Source organism: Anser anser, assembly GCF_964211835.1.
Source record: "Anser anser genome assembly, chromosome: 34".
In the NCBI taxonomy this organism is placed as follows: Eukaryota; Metazoa; Chordata; class Aves; order Anseriformes; family Anatidae; genus Anser; species Anser anser.
This window is the reverse complement of record NC_139755.1, coordinates 515,894-534,994: the sequence shown is the minus strand read 5'-3', so window position 1 is coordinate 534,994 and position 19,101 is coordinate 515,894. Positions and strand designations below refer to the sequence as shown.

The 19,101-nt window shown below is 46.3% G+C and overlaps 2 gene segments (V, D, J or C); one reads left to right on the top strand and one right to left on the bottom strand.

Moving 5' to 3' along the window:
• Positions 1 to 1,343: 1,343 nt before the first annotated feature.
• Positions 1,344 to 2,020, bottom strand: LOC310888357 (Ig heavy chain V region 914-like). The segment is given in 2 exons: positions 1,890 to 2,020; positions 1,344 to 1,783 (listed from the first exon to the last, which is right to left on the bottom strand).
• A 5,823-nt stretch (positions 2,021 to 7,843) lies between these two features.
• LOC310888358 (Ig heavy chain V region 914-like) lies at positions 7,844 to 8,526 on the top strand. The segment is given in 2 exons: positions 7,844 to 7,980; positions 8,087 to 8,526.
• The last annotated feature ends 10,575 nt before the right edge of the window (positions 8,527 to 19,101 follow it).

The following is a 19,101-nucleotide window of genomic DNA, read 5'->3' as shown; positions in this document are numbered from 1 at the left end:
CCCCAAAGTGTTAAAAATACTCTCGTATTCCGGAATAAATGGAAAAAAGTGGAAAAAATTTCTATGTGGTAGGTGTGTAAATGGCAAGAATAATAATCAACACCCCAATTTCATTCAAATTGGTGTCAAAAAGTAGGAAATGTGTATTATTTGCATCGAAAAACATCCATAAAGGGCAAGGGACCCCCATCGTGGGGCCACAGTGCCCCTGAAAATGAGGCAGGTGCTCATTTTTGGGGCAAAGAGGGCATATAGAGCCAAACACCTCTGTATTTGGGGCAAAAATAGCCATGAGAGGGCAAAAGCATGCCCATACTGAGGTCAAGAGTAAGCATAAGAGGCAACGCGTCCTTCTATTTGGGGCAAGGGAGGCCACGAATGGGAAAATCCTTTAATTTTTGGAGCAAAATGTTCCAATAGTGTGGGTAAAGCAGACCTCGCTGCAGTCCGGGGGTAGTCCCAAACATCTCCGGCATCACCTTCAGCAGCTACCTCGTGGTTTGGGTGCGACAGGCGCCTGGGGAGGGGCTTGAATACGTCGCAGATATTAGCAAGGATGGTAGTGGCACATACTACGCGCTGGCGGTGCAGGGACGCTTCACCATCTCCAGGAGCAACTGGTAGAGCACGCTCACCCTCGTGATGACCAGCCTCAAGGCCGAAGACACCGCCACCTACCACTACGCGAGAGCTGCTGGTGGTTGGGGTGGTGAGAGCGCTGGTGCTGTTGACGGCTGACAGTCTTAAAAACTCCAGCACCATCACCATGACCAGCACCACAACCAACACCAAGAGCAGCACCGGTACCAACAGCACCATCAATATTTTCAGCAGCACCACAACCACCGTAAGCACTTTTCGCGCAGTAGTAGGTGGCGGTGTCTTCGGCCTTGAGGCTGTTCATCTGCAGGGTAAGCGTGCTGTACCAGTTGCTCCTGGAGAGGGTGAAGCGTCCCTCCACGGCCGGCAAGTACCATGTGCTACCACCCTCGCTGTCAATACTCGCCACCAACTCGAGCGCTTTCTCGGGCGCCTCTCGCATCCATCCCATGCTGAAGCTGCTGAAGGTGAAGCCGGAGCCCTTACAGACCAGGGTCCGGGCCCCCCCCGGCTTCATGAGGCCCCTCCGGACTCGTCCAACGTCGCGGCCGCCCGCAGCACTGGGGAGGAAGGACAGAAAGAGGTGGGATCAGCCCAGGGGGTCCCTGACCCTGGTCTGCAAGGGCTCCGGCTTCACCTTCAGCAGCTACAGCATGTATTGGGTGCGACAGGCACCCGGGAAGGGGCTCGAGTGTGTTGCGGGTATTCAGAGCGATGGTAGCACATCACGAACCCGCTATGAGCAGTGGTAGCACAGCCTAGACGCCGGCGGTGCCGGGACGAGTTGTGTCGGGACCTTTCCATGGGCCGTGGATGAGGCCAGCAGTGCCAGCAGCACCATCAATCCAACCAAGAGCAGTACAACCACTACAAGCGTAACTTCTCGCGCAGTAGTAGGTGGCGGTGTCTTCGGCCTTGAGGTTGTTCATCACGAGGGTGGCCGTGCTCTGCCCGTTGTTCTTGGAGATGGTGAAGCGTCCCTGCACCGCCGACGCGTAGAATGTGCCACCACCACTGTTAATAGCTGCGACGTATTCAAGCCCCTTCCCAGGTGCCTGTCGCACCCAATACATGCAGTAGCTGCTGAAGGTGAAGCCGGAGCCCTTGCAGACCAGGGTCAGGGACCCCCCGGGCTTCACGAGGCCCCCTCCGGACTCGTCCAACGTCGCGGCCGCCCGCAGCCCTGGGGAGGAAGGACAGAGAGCGGTGGGCTCAGCCGCACGGCACGGGCCCCCGCACGGCCGTGGGGAGCCGGGGCCGCCTGCAGACTCCGCAGGACCGGGCCCTACCTGGGACGGCGGCCAGGAGGAGGAGGAGGAGGGCGAAGGCGTGAGGACTCATGGTGGGTAGGGGAAGGGGGCGCCGGGTGCTGTGGGGACGCTGGGGATGGGCGCATTTGAAGGCCCCTGGAGGAGCGTTCATCGCGTTTCCTCCTTGGGGCATTTCATTGCCCTGAGTTATTTCATTGCACTGAGTTACTTCATGGCCCTGAGTTATTTCGTTGACTTGACTTCTTTCATTGCGTTCTCCACAATGGGGTTGTTAATTGGGCTCCTTGAATTATTTCCTTGCTCCATTTCAGGAGCGCTCATCGTGTTTCCTTGTTGAGTTATTTCCTTCCGTTCCCTGCCAAGAACTCTGGACCCCCCAGGCTGAGCCCACCGCTCTCTGTCCTTCCTCCCCAGGGCTGCAGGCGGCCGAGACGTTGGACGAGTCCGGAGGGGGCCTCGTGAAGCCCGGGGGGTCCCTGACCCTGGTCTGCAAGGCCTCCGGCTTCACCTTCAGCAGCTACCAAATGCACTGGTTGCAAGAGGCGCCCAGGAAGGGGCTCGAAGACATCGCGCTTATTAGCAGCAATGGTGGTTACACAAGCTACGCGCCGGCGGTGCAGGGACGCTTCACCATCTCCAGGAACAATGGGCAGAGCACGGCCACCCTCGTGATGAACAGCCTCAAGGCCGAAGACACCGCCACCTACTACTGCGCGAGAGACAACGGTGGTGCTGCTGCTGCTCCTGGTGCTGGTTTCATTGACGGAGATCCTCGAGGGTCACCTCCTCCAAGCTCGGCAGCCGTGCGTCGCTGCAAAGAGAGAGTCAGGCAACGATGCCAGGAGGTCCGCACGGAGGAACGTGGAGCTCCTGGGCCAAGTTGCACACAAAAGGCAGCCTACAGGGGGGTGGAAGTACGTGGGAGGAACACCGAGCTGTTGTCTGAGCATCCCAGCATGAAGCTGGGAACCCAAATGGCCCGCTGGAGCGGTCAGGGATGACAAGGACGATGCGAAGGTCTTCTGTGAGGACATTGGTGACAAAAGGAGGACCGGGAGAACGTTGGCTCGCTGCTGAAGGAGGCCGGGACCTGATGGGGCGGGGTGTGGAGAAGGCTGAGGTCCGAATGCCTCCTTCACCTCGGCCTTCTCCAGCAAGACCGGCCTTCAGGAATGCCACGGAGTAAGCCTGGAGAAAGGGAGGTGTTCCCGTGCTGGGAGAGAACCAAGACAAGGAACACTGGATCTGGACATCCACCGGTCCCAACCGTCAATGAGGCCGTTGGCTCCCTCAGGACCCGCAGGTGCTGAGAGACCCGGAAAAGGCCTCGCGAGGCTGCTCTCCGTGGTGGGCCAATCCCGGTGATTACATGACGACGCGATTAACAACACGATTAACATCACCAACAGCATCATGGCAACCAGAATCACCGTCAACATCACCAGCAGCACCAGCAGCACCAGCAGCACCAGCAGCACCAGCAGTCTCTTCAGCACCACCACCACTACCAGCACCTTTCGTGCAGTAGTAGATGGCGGTGTCGTTGGCCTTGACACTGTTCATCTGCAGGGTGGCCGTGCTGTACCAGTAGCTCCTGGAGATGGTGAAGCGTCCCTTCACCGCCGGCGCGTAGTATGTGCTACTGCCACCGCTGTTAATAAGCGCGACAAACTCGAGCGCCTTCCCAGGCGCCTGTCGCACCCACTCCATGGCGTAGCTGCTGAAGGTGTATCCGGAGCCCTTGCAGACCAGGGTCAGGGACACCCCGGGCTTCACGAGGCCAATGTCTCAACCGCCCGCAGCCCTGTGGGTAAGGACAGAGAGTGGGGGGATCAGCGTGGGGGATCCCTGACCGTGGTCTGCAAGGGCTCCGGCTATGACTCAGCAGCTACGCCATGGGATGTGCTGGTAGTGCTGCTGGTGGTGCTGGTGGTGCTGATGGTGATTGTGATGCTGACGGAGGAGTTAGTAGCGATGGTGATTCTAGACATGACGATGTGAGGGAGCATGGTGGTAGTGGTTGGAGTGGTGATAGTGCTGGTGGTGTTGATGGCTGACAGTATTCACATCACCAACACCGTCATGAACATCACAAAGACCATCATCAACACCGTATTCATGAGCAGTTCCACAACCAATATCACCGGCAGCTCCAGCACCAGCAGCACCATCAATCCCACTAGCAGCAGTACCACAACCACTACTAGCACCTTTCGCGCAGTAGTAGGTGGCGGTGTCTTCGGCCTTGAGGCTGTTCATCTGCAGGGTGAGCGTGCTCTGCCCGTCGTTCCTGGAGATGGTGAAGCGTCCCTTCACCGCCGGCGCGTAGTATGTGCTACTACCATCGTTGTTAATAGTAGCAACCCACTCGAGCCCCTTTCCGGGCGCCTGTCGCACCCAGTGCATTTGGTAGCTGCTGAAGGTGAAGCCGGAGCCCTTGCAGACCAGGGTCAGGGACCCCCCGGGCTTCACGAGGCCCCCTCCGGACTCGTCCAACGTCGCGGCCACCCGCAGCCCTGGGGGGACCTGGAGGAGCAGAGTCATCGCCCGGCCATCGCTGGGTGAACATAAAAAGGCCCAGCTGGAGCCGAATCTGGGCAGATTTAACCCATTCTGTGGTGGTCGCTGCAAGAAAGTACCATAAAGGACCAAAATGTTCATGTGTTTTGGTAAAAAAAAATGTGTCCAAAGCAAAAGCATCTCCATATTTGCCTCAAAACTCAATATATGGGCCCAAACTCATGGGTGAAAAGTGGCCATCGAGTCAATGGGGAGAGCCTGGGTTTGGGCTTGGTGCAAGGTGTTGGAGTCAAAGTAGGGGATTTGGGTTCAGTTAAGGGAAATTGGGCTCAGAGAAGGGAATTTGAGCTTAGCGAAGAGACTTTGGGTTCAGTGAAGGGAATTTGGGCTCAGTGGAGAGAATTTGGGCTCAGAGAAGGGAATTTAGGTTCACTGAAGGGAATTTGAGCTCAGGGAATTTGCCCCAAAGATGGGAACACTTTTGCCCCTTTGTCCATTTGGACCCCAAATACAGGCATTTTTCTGAGCATCCAGACTCCAAAAATAAAAGTGTTTTCCCATTTCCAATCGTTTTTGCCCCAAAGAGAGGGACACGTTGCCTATTGGCCTCAGTAGGGGCATTTTTTGCCCTTCCATGTCTATTTTTGCCCCAAATATGGTTGTGTTTGGCTCTACATGCCTTCTTTGCCACAAAACACGAGTATTTGACTCATTCTGCGGGGCATTGTGGCCCCATGATGGGGGTTCTTTGCCTTTTATTGATATTTTTTGATTCAAATAATACACAATTCCTACTTTTTAACACTAATTTTCATCAAAATTGGATGTTTTTTGTTATTCTTGCCATTTACACACCTATCGCATGGATTTTTTTCCTCTTTTTCCCATTTTTTTCACAATACAGATATATTTTTAACATCTTTGGGCCAGCTGAGTCCAAAATGTGGGAATGTCATCCCACTTCTGGGCTGGAAACCCCCAGTTTGAGAAGTTTTTGCTGAGACCTTCGGCGCTGCCTCGGGCGCCCACCCAAGCGCGGCCAGCCAGGTGTCTGCGCGGGGGCTATTTCTGGGCAGAAAACGAGTTATTTTGGTACTGCCTGAAACCTCAGCAGCTGGAGCAGCCCCGAAACGTGGCCGCTTTCTGTTTTCTGGACCCATTTTTTGCCTCCACACCTGGGGCCGGGGGCGGGGAGGCGCCGTGGGCACAAAAGCTCCGTGCAGGGAGCGTGGAGCTTGCCGGGAAGATTTTAGGGGAGGAGGCTGCATGGGAGAGATTGCAATTAATTAATTACACGTCCATAAGTGATAATCACATGGGAGAGATTGTAATTAAATAATTCAATATCCATGAGTGATGAGTGCATGGGAGGGATTGCAATTAAACAATTCAATGTCCATAAGTGATGATGACGTGATGGGAGAGATTGTAATTAATTGATTACACACAATTAATTGTAATTAATTGATTACACATCCATAAATTAATTGATTACACGTCCATAAATATTGCAATTAATTAATTACACTTCCACGAGTGATAATTGTATGGGAGAGATTGCAATTAAATAACTCAGTGCCCTTAAGTGATGATGAGGTGATGGGAGAGATTGTAATTAATTGATTACACATCCATAAATGATAATTGCATGGGAAAGATTGCAATTAATTAATTACATGTCCATAAGTGATAATTGCATGGGAGAAATTGGAATTAAACAATTGAGTCTCCATAATTAATGAGCATATCACAGAGATTGCAATTAAATAATTAAGTTTCCATAAGTGATAACTGGATGGGAGAAATTGCAATTAAATAATTCCACGTCCATAAGTGATGATTGCATGGGAGAAATCACAATTAAATAATTCATTCTCAATATGTGATGATTACATGGTGAAAACTGCAATCAAATAATTAAATAAATGAATAATTAAATAATCGAATAATTAAATAATCAAACAATAAAATAAATAAATAAATAAATAAATAAATAAATAAATAAATGATATATTTATTAAATGGTTAAATGTTTGAATGCTTAAATAAATAAATAAATAAATGGTTAAATAATTAAGTGATGAGCAGATCCCAGAGTTTGCAATTAGACAATTCCAAGTCCTTGAGTAATGATTACGTGGGGGGAAAAAAAAAAAAGTAATTAAGTAATTTGTTCCCAATAAGTGTTGATTACATAAAGGAGATTGCAATTAAATAATTCATTATCCATTAGTGCATGGGGGAAATTATAATTAAATAATTGATTCTCCATAATTGATGAGCAGGCTACAGAGATTGCAATTAAATAATTAAAGGTCTGTAAGTGATGATTGCATGGAAGAGGTTGCAATTAAATAATTCATTCCACGTAGGTGATGAGCTCCTGATTGCAATTAAAAATCTTCCTGCACACCTGCAATTAGCTCTGTGCAGAGACCGAAATTAAAAAACCCGCTCTGAGACTCTGCAATTTGACGTGTGCACAGGATGAGGGCGCTGATGAGGCTGCAATTAATTAACTCATCAGGCAGTGGATGCAACGGAGTAATGCACACAAGCAATGAGCATGCTGAAATGATTGCAATTAATTAATTAATCCAGTGCACAAAAGTAATGAGAAGATGGTGGGGATTGGTGTGGGATAACCCCATGCACAAAAATGATGAGTTCATGTCAAACATGGCAAGGAAATAATTAGGTGCACCCAATTAACGAGAGCACGGTGAAGATTACAACAAAATAACGAGGAAAGGCAATGAGTTCATGTCAAAGATTGCAATTAAATAATTCTGTGCACTCAATTAGTGATTGTATAGTTGAAATTACAATTAAATAAGTCAACGAAGAAAAACAATGAGAGTTCATCAAAGATTACAATGCAATAAGTCAATGGTCCCAATTAATGAGTCCATTGTAGTTAATGTAATAAAATAACTCAATGTGGAAACATGATAAGTTCCTGTCAAAGAATGCAATTAAATAATTAAGCACACACAATTAATTAGAACATGGTAGGGAATGCAATGAAAGAAGTCAACAAGGGAACACGATGAGTTTATGTTGAACATTGCAACGAAATAATTAAGTGTGCTCAATTAGAGTCATAATGGAGATTAAAATTAAATAATTCAATGAGGAAACATGATAAATTCATGTCAAATATTGCAATTAAAGAATTAAATGCACCCAATTAATTAGGATATGGTAGGGAATGCAATGAAATAACAATGGAACACGATGAGTCCATGCCAAGGCCGGCAATTAAACAACTCAGCGCGCCCAATTAACGCATGGCAGAGAGCGCAATGAAACGAATCAATGCGCTCAACTGCCGGGCGCCAATCAAGGATGGTAATTAAACATCTCGATGCGCGCCGCTAACGAGCGTGGCGCGAAACCCGGTCCCGGCCCCTCCCCACGAAACCGACCCCCCCGCCTTGGAGCCCGCTCCCCATGCAAATACCCCCTCCGGGCGCCTTCAAATACGCCCGTCCCCAGCAGCCCCACAGCACCCGGCTCCCCCTTCCCCTGCCCACCATGAGTCCTCACGCCTTCGCCCTCCTCCTCCTCCTCCTGGCCGCCGTCCCAGGTAGGGCCCGGTCCCGCGGAGGCTGCCGGCGGCCCCGGCTCCCCACGGCCGTGCGGGGGCCCGTGCCGTGCGGCTGAGCCCACCGCTCTCTGTCCTTCCTCCCCAGGGCTGCGGGCGGCCGCGACGTTGGACGAGTCCGGAGGGGGCCTCGTGAAGCCCGGGGGGTCCCTGACCCTGGTCTGCAAGGGCTCCGGATACACCTTCAGCAGCTTCAGCATGAACTGGGTGCGACAGGCACCCGGGAAGGCGCTCGAATACGTCGCGGGTATTAACAGCGGTGGTAGTAGCACATACTACGCGTCGGCGGTGAAGGGACGCTTCACCATCTCCAGGAACGACGGGCAGAGCACGCTCACCCTGCAGATGAACAGCCTCAAGGCCGAAGACACCGCCACCTACTACTGCGCGAAAAGCACTGGTCACGGTGGCTCAGAGCCCGTGCACGGCTGTCACAAAACCCACCGCGGCGATATCTGCCCATCTGGAGTTCCAAGCGTGCCCAGAACCTTGCACCGTGCCCGAGCCTCATGAACCGTGCCCAAATTTCCTCCACGGTCTTGGTTTGAGGTTGAATTTTTCGCTACGTGTTCAGATTTACTGAACCGTGCCCAAGTTTCCTCAACAGAACCCGGATTTACTGAACCATGCCCAAGTTTCCTCAACAGCACCCGAATTTACTGCACCGTGCCCAAATTTCCTCAACAGCACCCAAATTTACTGCACCGTGCCCAAATTTCCTCAACAGCACCCAAATTTACTGAACCGTGCCCAAGTTTCCTCAATACCACCCAAAATTTACTGAACCATGTCCGAGTTCCCTCAATACCACCCAAAATTTACTGAACCATGTCCGAGTTTCCTCAATACCACCCAAAATTTACTGAACCGTGCCCAAGTTTCCTCAACAGCGCCCAAAATTACTGAACCATGCCCACAGTCCTGCTCTGAGTCCAAATTTCTCACAGTTTGCCCACATTTGATGAACCGAGACCAAATTTCCGGAACCAAACCCGCAATTTTGGTCTGAGTTCAAATTTCTCTCAATATGCTCAAATTTACTGAACCATAGCCAAACTTCCTGAAATGAACCCCAAGGTTTGGTCTGAGTTTACATTTTTTGCAACACACTCAGATTTACTGAGCCATGCCCAAATTTACTGAACCGTGCCCAAACTTCCTGAACTGAACCCACAGTTTTGGTCTGAGTTTAAATTTCTTTCAGTATGCTCTAATTTGCTGAACCATGCCCAAATTTACTGAACCGTGCCCAAACTTTCTTAACTGAGCCCAAAATTTTGGTCTGAGTTCAAATTTCTCTCAGTATGTCCAAATTTACTGAACCATAACCAAATTTCCTGAACGAAACCTGCAGTTTTGGTCTGAGTTTAAATTTCTCTCAGTATTCTCAAATTTACTGAACCGTGCCCAAATTTCCTGAACCAGGCCCAAACTTTCTTAACTGAACCCGCAGTTTTGGTCTGAGTTCAAATTTCTCTCAATATGCTCAAATTTACTGAACTGTGCCCAAATTTCCTGAACGAAACCCGCAGTCTTGGTCTGAGTTTAAATTTCTCTCAGTATTCTCAAATTTACTGGACCATGCCCAAACTTCCTGAACTGAACCCACAGTTTTGGTCTGAGTTTAAATTTCTCTCAGTATGCTCAAATTTACTGAACCCTGCCCAAATTTACTGAACCGTGCCCACAGTCTTGTTCTAAGTCTAAATTTCTCTCAACATGCTCAGATTTGCTGAACCATGTCTAAATTTCCTGCACCTAACCCAAATTTCCTGCACTGAGCCAACGGTCTTCAAATTTCTCTCAATATGCTCAAATTTACTGAACCAGGCCCAAATTTACTGAACCGTGCCCAAACTTTCTTAACTGAGCCCACAGTTTTGGTCTGAGTTCAAATTTCTCTCAGTATTTTCAAATTTACTGAACCGTGCCCAAATTTACTGAACCAGGCCCAAATTTACTGAACCAGGCCCAAACTTTCTTAACTGAGCCCACAGTTTTGGTCTGAGTTCAAATTTCTCTCAATATGCTCAAATTTACTGAACCAGGCCCAAATTTCCTGAACGAAATCCGCAGTCTTGGTCTGAGTTTAAATTTCTCTCAGTATTCTCAAATTTACTGAACCATGCCCAAACTTCCTGAACTGAACCCGCAGTTTTGGTCTGAGTTTAAATTTCTCTCAGTATGCTCAAATTTACTGAACCCTGCCCAAATTTACTGAACCGTGCCCACAATCTTGTTCTACGTCTAAATTTCTCTCAACATGCTCAAATTTGCTGAACCATGTCTAAATTTCCTGCACCTAACCCAAATTTCCTGCACTGAGCCAACAGTCTTCAAATTTCTCTCAATATGCTCAAATTTACTGAACCAGGCCCAAATTTACTGAGCCATGCCCAAACTTTCTGAACTGAGCCCAAAGTTTTGGTCTGAGTTCAAATTTCTCTCAATATGCTCAAATTTACTGAACCATGCCCAAACTTTCTGAACTGAGCCCACAGTTTTGGTCTGAGTTCAAATTTCTCTCAATATGCTCAAATTTACTGAACCAGGCCCAAATTTTCTGAACTGAGCCCAAAGTTTTGGTCTGAGTTCAAATTTCTCTCAATATGCTCAAATTTACTGAACCGTGCCCAAATTTACTGAACCAGGCCCAAATTTACTGAACCAGGCCCAAACTTTCTTAACTGAGCCCACAGTTTTGGTCTGAGTTCAAATTTCTCTCAATATGCTCAAATTTACTGAACCAGGCCCAAATTTACTGAACCAGGCCCAAACTTTCTGAACTGAGCCCAAAGTTTTGGTCTGAGTTCAAATTTCTCTCAATATGCTCAAATTTACTGAACTGTGCCCAAACTTTCTGAACTGAACCCACAGTTTTGGTCTGAGTTTAAATTTCTCTCAGCATTCTCAAATTTACTGAACCGTGCCCAAATTTACTGAACCAGGCCCAAATTTACTGAACCAGGCCCAAACTTTCTGAACTGAGCCCAAAGTTTTGGTCTGAGTTCAAATTTCTCTCAATATGCTCAAATTTACTGAACCGTGCCCAAACTTTCTGAACTGAGCCCACAGTTTTGGTCTGAGTTCAAATTTCTCTCAATATGCTCAAATTTACTGAACCAGGCCCAAATTTTCTGAACTGAGCCCAAAGTTTTGGTCTGAGTTCAAATTTCTCTCAATATGCTCAAATTTACTGAACCGTGCCCAAACTTTCTGAACTGAGCCCACAGTTTTGGTCTGAGTTTAAATTTCTCTCAGTATTCTCAAATTTACTGAACCATGCCCAAATTTACTGAACCAGGCCCAAATTTACTGAACCAGGCCCAAACTTTCTTAACTGAGCCCACAGTTTTGGTCTGAGTTTAAATTTCTCTCAGTATTCTCAAATTTACTGAACCATGCCCAAACTTCCTGAACTGAACCCGCAGTTTTGGTCTGAGTTTAAATTTCTCTCAGTATTCTCAAATTTACTGAACCCTGCCCAAATTTACTGAACCGTGCCCACAGTCTTGTTCTATGTCTAAATTTCTCTCAACATGCTCAAATTTGCTGAACCATGTCTAAATTTCCTGCACCCAACCCAAATTTCCTGCACGGAGCCAAAGCTCATCAAATTTCTCTCAATATGCTCAAATTTACTGAACCATGCCTAAATTTACTGAACCAAACCCGCAGTTTTGGTCTGAGTTTAAATTTCTTTCAATATGCTCAAATTTACTGAACCATAACCAAATTTCCTGAACCAAACCCGCAGTCTTGTTCTGAGTCCAAATTTCTCTCAATGTGCCCAAATTTGATGAACCGTGCCCAAAATTTCTTAATCGAGCCCAGAGTCTAGTTCTGAGTTCAAATTTCTCTCAATATGCTCAAATTTCCTGAACCATGCCCCAAATTCCTGAACCAGGACCAGATTTTCTACACCAAGCCTCCAGTCTTGATACCTACCCAAATATCGACACATTTTGCCTCTTTTGGGTAGTTTTGCCCCAAGGATGGAGATGTTTTGTGATTTAGAGACATTTCTGCCCCCAAAATGGGAATGTTTTTGCCTTTTTGGCCATTTAGATCCCAAATACGGGCATTTCTCTGCCTTTTGTGGGCATTCAGGCTCCAAAAATTGAAGTATTTTCCCATTTATTGCTATTTTTACCCCAAATATAGTGAGTTTTATCTCTCTATTGCCCTATTCTCAGCAGACAGAAGGATCTTTTGCCCTTTATGGCCAGTTTGCCCACCAGAATTATCATTTGTTTGTCTTTTAAGAACATGGTGGACCCCAATATGGTCTTGTTAGTCCATTTATGGATATTTTAACCAGAAATATGGATATTATGACCATTTTTACCCCAAACACAAGGATGCTTTTGACCTTTCTTGCAAGTTCTTCCCCAGGTATGGAGATGCGTTTGGTTTTTGTGGTCATATTTGCAACAAATATGGGAATTCCTTGCCTTTTATTGTCAGCTTCACCCTAAAATTTACAATATTTTACTCCTAGTGCAGTTTTTTGGTCCCAGATTTGGCCATTTATTCACTTTTATGGCCATTTTCCCCCAAATGTGGGAATGTATTGCCTCTTTTGGCCAGGTTTGCAGCAAATTTGGGGTTGTTTTGTCTCCTATTGCCCATTTTACCCCCAATATCATGATGTTTTGCCATGTAGACTGAGTTTTCTCCCAGATTAGCATGCCATCACCTTTCATGGCCAGTTTTGCCAATAATACAGGGATTTTTACCTTTTGTGGCCGTTTTAGACCCAAATACAGCCACGCTCGGCCCTTTATGGGGATGTTTTACCCTTTATGATCATCTTCACCCCCAAATGATGATGTTTTTGAATTTTAATGCAAACTTTTGCTCCAATTTGGAGAACTCTTCGCATTTTGTTGTCATACGAGCAACAAATGTTGAGATGACATTTTTAGAGGAAACCTGTTGTTTTTTTTTTTCCCCATTTGGGGCCCTTTGGGAGGAAGGAAATCAGCTTGAGGCCGCTCGGGCGTGGAGCTTCGCGGCGTCGGGGGACGCTTTGGGGGATTTTGGTCCCCCCTGTGTCACCGTGGGTGGTGCTGCTGGTTGGGTTACACGGTGCTACAACCCATGACAAAAATTGATATTCTGCTCTACTTGAGAAAATCTGAGGATTTTTTGACCTCTGTGGCCAGTTTTGCCCAAAATATAAGAATTTACAAGTCCTTTATGGCCCTCATGGACCATAAAATGTCCCAAATCTTGGGACATTTCACTCTTTATGGCCAAAATAGAAGAATTTTTGTGTCTTTGATGGTCACGGTGGCCCCAGATCTGGAGACATTTCACCCTTTATGGCCAATTTTGCCCAAACACAAGGATTTTTGTGTCCTTTATGGCCATGGTGGCTCCAAACCTGGGGACATTTCACCCTTTATGGCCAATTTTGCCCAAAATACAAGAATTTCCATGTCCTTTACGGCTCTCGTGGCTCCAAATCTTGGGACGTTTCACCCTTTATGACCAGTTTTGCAAAAAATATAAGAATTTCATGTCCCCGATGGGCATGGTGGCTCCAAATTTGGGGATATTTTGCCCCTTTTGGCCAATTTTGCCCAAAATATAAGAATTTACATGTCCTTTTTGGGCATGATGGTTCCAAATTTGGGGATTTTTCACCTTTAGGACCAGTTTGGCCCCAACCATGAGCATTTTTCTGCCATTTATGACTGTTTTGGACCCAGATTCAGGGATATTTTGCCCTTGGTGGTCCTTTGGTCAACGTGTCCGGAGATGCAGTATTTATGGCGATGTTTTTGCTGAAAATATGGGATATTTTGGCTATTTTAGGCAGAAAAAGGAGGAGCTCAGCTCGCAGTGGCTCAGGCGTGTGGCCTCTTTGGCGGGCGCCGGGGGATTTTGGTCCCCTCTGTGTCACCGTGGTGCTGGTGGTTACGCTAATGACACGGTGCTACATCCCATGACAAAAACGTTGTTTAGGGCTCTTTGAGCCAATCCTGGCACGTTTTACCCATTATGTCCATTTTTGCCCCAAAGATGAGTGCTTCTCTGCCCATTACAGGCATTTGAACCCCGAATTACGGGGGTGTTTTTCCCCTTTTGGGTCATTTGCTCAAAGAGAATTGGGATGTTTTTTGTCTTACGGATAGATTTACCCCAAGTAGATGAAAATTTCCCTTTTTCTACCAAATTTCATGCCAAATGTTGTGATATTTTGCCCTATATGGCCAATTTTGCACCCAATTCAGACATTTCTTAGGACTTTTGTGGCTAGGTTTGCCCAAAACATGGGGATAATTTCCTTTTTTTTTTTTTTTTTTTCCATCCCAGCACTTAATAGGAACATTTTGTGATTTTTCTTTTTCTTTTTTTGCCATGAATTTGTGAATGCTTTTCCTGTAATAATTTTTTTTTTTTCTCGAATATTTACCAATATTTCTCAAATCTCAAAACACTGGGAGACTTTTGCCCACTACCGCCCCTTTTGCGGAAAATCTAGGAATTTTCTCTACCTTTAAAATCAAGCTCTGCAGAAAACTTGTGGACGTTTTGCCCTTTGTGGGTGTTTTAGCTCCAAATATGGTATATTTTTTCCTTTTTGGGGCCATTTGGGACCATTTCAGAGGAAGGAACTGATCTTGCAGCCGCTCGGGCGTGCAGCCCCGCAGCTTTGGGGTCACATGGGGGGATTTTGGTCCCTTTTGTGTCACCGTGGGTAGCGGTACTTGGGGTGCTGCTGATACACACAGTGCTTCATCCCGTAACAAAAATGGTTCTTGGTGGCCAACGAGCAAATCTGGGGGCCTTTTGCCCTTTTATGGCCAGTTTTGCCCCAAATACAAGAATTTCCGTGCCCTTGATGGGGTTGGTGGCTCGAAATCTGGGGAAGTTTCACCCTTTATGCCCAAAATACAAGAATTTCCGTGGCTTTGACGGGCGTGGTGGCTTCAAATCTGGGGACGTTTTGCCCTTTATGACCAGTTTTGCCCCAAATATTGGATGCTTTTGCACTTCTTGGCCTATTTTCCCCAAGATTTGGGGCCGTGTTGCCTCTTAAGGCCAGTTTTGCCCCAGACACCAGGATCTTTTGGACCTTTATTGCACATTTTAGCCAAATATGGAATCGTCTTTGTCTTTCATGTTCATATTTGCAAAAAATACGGGGATGATTTTGCCTTTTATTGTCAATTTGCCACCAAATATGTGGATGTTTGCCCTTCGTGGCCATTTTTTTCCACTGAATGTGGGGATATTTTATCTCCGTGGCAAGAATCGGATGTTTTGCCCTTTATGACCATTTCTGCTTCAACTAAGGATATTTCTTTGCCTTTTGTGGTGAATTTTATCCCCAGTGGGGTCAAAATGTCCTTTTATTGACATATTGACACCTCACATAGGCATCTCTTGACTTTTTTTTCCTGTTTTGCCCCAAATTCGTGAATGTTTGGCCTTTAATGTCTATTTTTTCTCTAAATACTGAGATTTTATGTTGTTTAAGATCACTGTTGCCCCGAACGCCGTGATATTTTGCCCTTTCTCGCCACTCTTCCCCCAAATCAGGGATGTTTTTGTCCTTTTTTGGGGGCCGTTTGGGGCCATTTGGGAGGAAGGAACTCAGCTTGCGACCGCTCGGGCGTGGAGCTTCGTGGCACTGGGGGACGTTTCGGGGGATTTTGATCCCCTCTGTGTCACCGTGAGTACTGGTGCTTGTTGTGCTTATTACACGGTGTTACATCCCATGACAAAAACGATGCTCGGCTCTACTTGAGCAAAACTGGGGATTTTTTGACCTTTATGGCCAATTTTGTCCCAAACGCAAGGATTTCCATTCCCTTTATGGCCACGGTGGCTCAAAATCTCGGGATTTTTCCCATTTATGGCCAGTTTTGTCCCAAACATGAAGATTTCCATGTCCTTGATGGGCATGGTGGCTCCAAATCTGGGAACATTTCACCCTTTATGACCAGTTTGGCCCCAAACATGAGCATTTTTGGTTATTTTGGCCCAAAATACAGGAAAATGTTGCCCTTGATGGTCATTTAGTCAACATGTCCGGAGAGATTTCATATTTTATGGCTATTTTTACCCAAATATGGGTAAATTTGCCTCTTCCAGCCACTTCTTTGCCAAGAGTTGAGATGTTTTGCCCTCCATGGCCATTTTTCCAACACAGATAGGATTTTCGTTGCCTTTTTGGCTACTTTTGCTCCAAATGGCCAATTTTTTACCCTGTATGACCAATTTTGGCAACTTCCATGGACTGTTTGTTGCCTTTATGCTTAATTCTGACTCAGATTTGTGGATGATTTTCACTTTATGGTCACTTTTATACTGCATATTGGGGTGCCCGTGCTCCTTATAGCCATTTTTGCCTTAAATATTGGCACTTTACCATTTGCGGTCATTTTTTTCTGGAAATTCAGGAATATTTGTCCTCTTACTACCATTTTTCCCCAAATATGAGGAAATACTTTGGCCTTTCTTTCAAGTTATTCCTCAAGTGTGGAGGTGCCTTTGTTTTTTATTGTAATATTTGCTTCAAATTTGGGGATGTTTTGCCTTTTAATGACATTTTTGCAAGAAATATGGAGATTTTTTGCCCTTTAAAGCCAGTGTTGGCCAAGAAGGATGGGGATATTTTATGTTTTATGGCTAGATTTACTCCAAATATGTGGAATTTCCCCTTCTTCTCTCATTTCTATGCCAGTGGTTGAGGTGTTTTGCCCTGTATGGCCAATTTTTGCACCAAAAGTGGACATTTCTTAGGCTTTTTGGCAAGATTTGCCTACAACATGGGGATAATTTGCCCTTTTTTGTTTCATTCCAGCACCTAATAGGATCATTTTGTGAATTTTTGTTCTTTCTGCCATGCATTTATGGATGTTTTTCCTATAATGACAATTTTTCTCAAAATATTAGGATACTTTTGCCCTTTATAACCAGTTTTGTCCCAAAAGTAGAGACACTTTTATCCAATGGGGCCCATTTTGCAGAAAACACGTTGAAAAAAAAAATCTTTTTTTTTTTTTTTTGCCGCAAATGTGGGGATATTTTGTCCTTTATGGTCACTTTTGCTGCAAATATGGGGTATTTTGGGCACGAGGGGGAGGTGCTCAGCCTGCAGCCGCTCGGGCGTGCGGCCCCACATCGCCGGGGGATTTTGGTCCCCTTTGTGTCACCGTGGGTGCTTGTGTTACTTGGGTGTTTGGTACGTGCGTGGCTTATGGTTATCACAGTGCTTCATCCCATGACAAAAACCATATTCCGGTCCCGGCTCCGCTCCCCACCGCTGCCGCACTTGGGGGGGCCTTTCCGGGGGGACAAATGCCATTTTGGGGCAGGAAACACGGGTTTTGGGACATCTGCCACCAACCCAGTGGTGTCCCCGGAGCCCCAAGTCCCCCCGGGACCACCTCAAAACTTTGGGGTCGTTTCGCCTCTTACGGTGATTTGCGTGCCAAAAGTTGGGTTGTTTGCCCTTCATGGCCAGTTCTGCCCCAAATATGGGGATGTTTTACCATTTTCCCACTCTTTTTGCTCCGTTGTGACCATTTCCTTTATTTGGCCACCGAATCTTCAAATATTTAGGTTGCCCTGCCCATTATGGTTATTTTTGCCTCAAATATTGGCGCTTCTTCACCATTTGTGGCCTTTTGCCCTTTTATGGCCAGTTTTGCCCCAAATATAGGAGTGTTTTTATACTTTATGGCCAACTTTTTCCAAAATATGGACCTTTAATGGACCTTGTAGCACTATATATGGTTTTTTTTTTCACCTCTTATGACCATTTTTCCCCCAAATTGGCATTTCTTCACATTCAGTGGCCAGTGTTGCCCTAAATATGGACTTTTCACATTTAAATAATTAACTAAATAAGGGCCTCCATGCTCTTTTCAGCACCCAACAGAGGATTTTTTCCCTTTTACTGTCATTTTGCCCCAAATCTGGGGATCTTTTGCTCCCTGTGGTCACTTCTTGCCTGTTTACAGGGATATTTTTGCTCGTTATCACCCGTTTTAACGAAGTTTTGGGCTGCTATCCCCCTTTATGACCATTTTTGACCCAAATATGGGAACAATTTTGCACTTCATGGCCTTTCTTTTTCCAGAATGTGGGGCTGTCTTTTTTGCCGCAAAAACAGGATATTTTGGGGCACGAGATGCTCTGCCTGCAGCCGCTCTGCCGGGGGATTTTGGTCCCTGCTGTGTCACCGTGGGTGCTAGTAGTGGTTACGGTGCTTATTACACGGTGCTACATCCCATGACAAAAACCGTCATTTTCTCTACTTGAGCAAATCTGAGGGTGTTTTGCCATTTATGGCCATTTTTACCCCAAATATGAAGACTCCCGTGTCCTTTACGGACACTCTTTCTCTACATATGGGGATATTTTTCCCTTTAAGTCCAGTTTTTACCTCATAGTGAGGTCACTTTCACCTTTTTTGGCAAGTTTTCCAGCAAGTCTTCTGATGTTCTTCCTCTTCCGGCCCATTTTCCCCCAAATATTGCGAGATTTTACGTTTTCTGGCCAGTTTGGCTCTAAATATGGGGACACTTTTGCCTTTTATGGCTGGTTTTGCAGCACTGTTGGGGAAACTTTTGCCCTTTCCACCTTCTTTACCCCAAATACGACCATTCCTTTTTATGGACACTTCAGCCCTAAATACAGGGGCATTTCACTCTTTATAGCCATTTTTACCCCAAATATTGACGTTTCTTCACATTTTGGGCAAGCTTTCCTCCAGATACGGATGTTTCTTTTCCCATCGTGGGCATTTCTCCAGCAAATATGGGGATGATTTACCTCTTTTTGCTGTTTTTGCCTCAAATATATGCACATTTTCCTTTTTCTGGCCATATTTCCTCTACATACTGTGATATTTTTGCCCTTTATGGCCAGTTTTGCAGCAAATATGGGGATGCTTTTCCTTTTAAGGCCGTTTCCCCCCCTATTATGGGAACGTTTTTGTCCTTTATAGCCATTTTTACCCATTTCTGCCTCGAACACCCGTATGAGGCCGTATGGATGCTGGAGACTTTTACAAGCCATTTTACCCATTTTTGCCCATTTCAGCACCCCTTGGGCACCGCCGATGACCTCACCAGCGCC